The following is a 5,310-nucleotide window of genomic DNA, read 5'->3' on the forward strand; positions in this document are numbered from 1 at the left end:
ATAGACCCTTGGAGACAAGTCGGCTGGAGGCCGATGTATTGAGTCTCGACGCAATTTGTGTGTTCCATCGTCATTAGCAGGCCCTGAACGTTACAATTAACTATCATTTTTGCGTCGGATTCGAAAATCTAGACTCACAGGAGACGGACCACATGGAGCCAGAGGCAGCAATATCCCTTTGTAGACAAGTCGGCTGGAGGACGATGTATTGACTCTCGACGCAATTTGAGTGTTCCATCGTCATTAGGAGCGCTGAACGTTATAAGGAACTATCATTTTCGCGTCGGATACGAAAATCAATTCTCAGGAGAAGGACCATATGGTGGCCGAGACAGCAATATCCCCTTGGATACAAGTCGGCTGGAGGACGATGTATTGAATCTCGACGCAATTTGAGTGTTCCATCGTCATTAGGAGGCCCTGAACGTTACAATTACTATCATTTTTGCTTCGGATTCGAAAATCTAGACTCACAGGAGACGGACCACATTGTGCCCGAGGCAGCAAAATCCCCTTGTAGACTAGTCGGCTGGAGGACGATGTATTGACCCTCGACTCAATTTGAGTGTCCCATCGTCATTAGGAGGCCATGAACGTTACAATTAACTATTATTTTTGCGTCGGATTCGAAAATCTAGACTCACAGGAGAACGACCATTAGGTGCCCGAGCCAGCAATAGACCCTTGAACACAAGTCGGCTAGATTCCGATGTATTGAATCTCGGCTGCAATTTGAGTGTCCCATCGTCATTAGGTGGCCCTGAACGTTACAATTAGCTATCAGTTTCGCGTCGGTTTCGAAAATGTAGACTCACAGGAGACAGACCGTAATGTGCCCGAAGCAGCAATATCCCCCTGGAGCTAAGACGGTTGGAGGACGATGTATTGAATCTCGACGCAATTTGAGTGTTCCATCGTCATTAGGAGGCGCTGAATGTTACAATTAACAATCACTTAAGCGTCGGATTCGAAAATGTAGACTCATAGGAGAACGACCATAAGGTGCCAGAGGCAGCAATAGACCCTTGTAGGCAAGTCGGCTGGACTCCGATCTATTAAATCTCGACTCAATTTGAGTGTTCCATCGTCATTAGCGGGCCCTGAACGTTACAATTAACTGTCATTTTCGCGTCGGATTCGAGAATCTAGACTCACCGGAGACGGATCAAATAGTGACCGAGGCAGCAATATCCCCTTCGAGACAAGTCGGCTGGAGGCCGATGTATAGAATCTCGACGCAATTTGAGTGTTCCATCGTCATTAGGAGGCTCTGAACGTTACAATTAACTATCAGTTTCGCGTCGGATTCGAAAATCTAGACTCACAGGAGAACGACCATAAGGTGCCCGAGCCAGATATAGACCCTTGAACACAAGACCGCTAGAGGCCGATGTATTGAATCTCGACGCAATTTGAGTGTTCCATCGTCATTAGGAGGCCCATAACGTTACAACTAACTATCAGTTTTGCGTTGAATTCGAAAATCAAGACTCACAGGAGAACGACCATAAGGTGCCCGAGGCAGCAATAGACTCTTGAAGACAAGTCGGCTGAAGTACGATGTATTGACTCTCGGCGCAATTTGAGTTTTCCATCGTTATTAGGTTGCCCTGAACGTTACAATTAGCTATCAGTTTCGCGTCGGTTTCGAAAATCTACACTCACAGGAGACGGACCGTATGGTGCCCGAAACAGCAATATCCCCTTGGAGCTAAGACGGCTGGAGGACGATGTATTGAATCTCGACGCAATTTGAGTGTTCCATCGTCATTAGGAGGAGCTGATCGTTACAATTAACAATCACTTATGCGTCGGATTCGAAAATCTAGACTCATAGGAGAACGACCATAAGGTGCCAGAGGCAGCAATAGACCCTTGGAGGCAAGTCGGCTGGAGGCCGATGTATTGAATCTCGACGCAATTTGAGTGTTCCATCGTCATTAGCGGGCCCTGAACGTTACAATTAACTATCAGTTTTGCGTCGGATTCTAAATCAATTCACAGGAGAAGGTCCATATGGTGTCCGGAACAGCAATATCACCTTTGAGACAAGTCGCCTGGAGGACGATGTATTGAATCTCGACGCAATTTGAGTGTTCCATCATCATTAGCAGGCCATGAACGTTACAATTAACTATCAGTTTTGCGCCGCAATCGAAAATCTAGACTCACAGGAGAACGATCATAAGGTGCCCGAAGCAGCAAAACACCCTGGGAGACAAGTTAGCTGGAGGACGATGTATTGAATCTCGACGCAATTTGAGTGTTCCATCGCCATTAGGAGAACCCGAACTTTACAATTAACTATCAGTTTCGCGTCTGATTCGAAAATGTAGACTCACAGGAGAAGAACCATATGATGCCCGAGGCAGCAATATCACCTTGGAGACTATTCGGTTGTAGAACGATGTATTGAATCTAGACGCAATTAGAGTGTTCCATCGTCATTGGGAGGCGCTGAACGTTACAATTAACTATCACTTATGCGTCGGATTCGAAAATCTAGTCTCACAGGAGAACGACTATAAGGTTCCCGAGCCAGCAATAGACCCTTGAACACAAGTCGGCTAGACTCCGATGTATTGAATCTCGACGCAATTTGAGTGTTCTAACCTCATTAGGAGGCCCAGACGGTTACAATTAACAATCACTTATGCGTCGGATTCGAAATTCTAGACTCATAGGAGAACGACCATAAGGTGCCCGAGGCAGCAATAGACCTTTGGAGACAAGTCGGCTGGAGGCCGATGAATTGAATCTCGACGCAATTTGAGTGTTCCATCGTCATTAGGTGGCCCTGAACGTTACAATTAGCTATCAGTTTCGCGTCGGTTTCGAAAATCTAGACTCACAGGAGACGGACCGTAACGTGCCCGAAGCAGCAATATCCCCTTGGAGCTAAGACGGCTGGAGGACGATGTATTAAATCTCGACGCAATTTGAGTGTTCCATCGTCATCAGGATGCGCTGAAGGTTACAATTAACAATCACTTAAGCGTCGGATTCGAAAATCTAGACTCATAGGAGAACGACCATAAGGTGCCAGAGGCAGCAATAGACCCTTGGAATCAAGTCAGCTGGAGGCCGATCTATTAAATCTCGACGCAATTTGAGTGTTCCATCGTCATTAGCGGGCCCTGAACGTTACAATTAACTATCATTTTCGCGTCGGATTCGAAAATCTAGACTCACAGGAGACGGATCTAATGGTGACCGAGGCAGCAATATCCCCTTGGAGACAAGTCGGCTGGAGGCCGATGTATAGAATCTCGACGCAATTTGAGTGTTCCATCGTCATTATGAGGCTCTGAACGTTACAAGTAACTATCAGTTTCGCGTCGGATTCGAAAATCTAGACTCACAGGAGAACGACCATAAGGTGCCCGAGCCAGCAATAGACCCTTGAACACAAGTTCGCTAGAGGCCGATGTATTGAATCTCGACGCAATTTGAGTGTTCCATCGTCATTAGGAGGCCCAGAACGTTACAATTAACTATCAGTTTTGCGTCGAATTCGAAAATCTAGACTCACAGGAGAACGACCATAAGGTGCCCGAGGCAGCAATAGACTCTTGAAGACAAGTCGGCTGAGGTACGATGTATTGAATCTCGGCGCAATTTGAGTGTTCCATCGTCATTAGGTTGCCCTGAACGTTACAATTAGCTATCAGTTTCGCGTCGGTTTCGAAAATCTAGACTCACAGGAGACGGACCGTATGGTGCCGAAACAACAATATCCCCTTGGAGCTAAGACGGCTGGAGGACGATGTATTGAATCTCGAAGAAATTTGAGTGTTCCATCGTCATTAGGAGGCGCTGAACGTTACAATTAATATCACTTATGCGTCGGATTCGAAAATCTAGACTCATAGGAGAACGACCATACGGTGCCAGAGGCAGCAATAGACCCTTGGAGGCAAGTCGGCTGGAGGCCGATGTATTGAATCTCCACGCAATTTGAGTGTTGCTTCGTCATTAGCGGGCCCTGAACGTTACAATTAACTATCATTTTCGCGTCGGATTCGAAAATCTCGACTCACAGGAGACAGATCAAATGGTGACCGAGGCAGCAATATCCCCTTGGAGACAAGTCGGCTGGAGGCCGATGTATAGACTCTCGACGCAATTTGAGAGTTCCATCGTCATTAGGAGGCTCTGAACGTTACAATTAACTATCAGTTTCGCGTCGGATTCGAAAATATGGACTCACAGGAGACGGACCACATGGTGCCCGAGGCAGCAATATCCACTTGTAGAAAAGTCGGCTGGAGGACGATGTATTGACTCTCGACGTAATTTGAGTGTTCCATCGTCATTAGGAGGCACTGAACGTTACAATTAACTATCGGTTTCGCGTCGGATTCGAAAATCTAGACTCACAGGAGAAGGTCCATATGGTGCCCGAGGCAGCAATATCACCTTTGAGAGAAGTCGGCTGGAGGATGATGTATTGAATTACGACGCAATTTGAGTGTTCCATCGTCATAAGGAGGCCATGAACGTTACAATTAACTATCAGTTTTGCGTCGCAATCGAAAATCTAGACTCACAGGAGAACGATCATAAGGTGCCCGAAGCAGCAATAGACCCTGGGGGACAAGTCTGATGGATGACGATGTATTGGATCGCGACGCAAATTGAGTGTTACATCGTCATTTGGAGGCCCTGAATGTTACAATTAACTATCAGTTTTGCGTCGGATTCGAAAATGTAGAATCACAGGAGACGGACCATAAAGTGCCCGAGGCATCGATATCCCCTTGGAGACAAGGCGGCTGGAGGACGATATATTGAATCTCGACGTGATTTGAGTGTTACATCGTCATTAGGAGGCCCTGAACGTTACAATTAACTATCAGTTTCGCGTCGGATTCGAAAATCTGGACTCACAGGAGAAGGACCATATGGTGCACGAGGCAGCAATAACACCTTAAGGACAAGTCGGCTGGAGGACGATGTATTGAATCTCAACGCAATTTGAGTGTTCCATCGTCATTAGGAGGCCCTGAACGTTACAATTAAGAATCAGGTTTGCCTCGGATTCGAAAATCTAAACTCACAGGAGAACGACCATAAGGTGCCCGAGTCAGCAATAGACCGTTGGAGACAAGTCGGCTGGACTCCGATGTATTAAATCTCGGCGCAATTTGTGTGTTCCATCGTCATTAGGAGGCCATGAACGTTACAATTAACTATCATTTCTGCGTCGAATTCGAGAATCTAGACTCACAGGAGACGGACCACATGGTGCCCGACTCAGCTATATCCCCGTGGAGACAAGTCGGCTGGAGGACAAAGTATTGATTGTCG

Source organism: Schistocerca americana, unplaced genomic scaffold (assembly GCF_021461395.2).
Source record: "Schistocerca americana isolate TAMUIC-IGC-003095 unplaced genomic scaffold, iqSchAmer2.1 HiC_scaffold_113, whole genome shotgun sequence".
Taxonomy (NCBI): domain Eukaryota; kingdom Metazoa; phylum Arthropoda; class Insecta; order Orthoptera; family Acrididae; genus Schistocerca; species Schistocerca americana.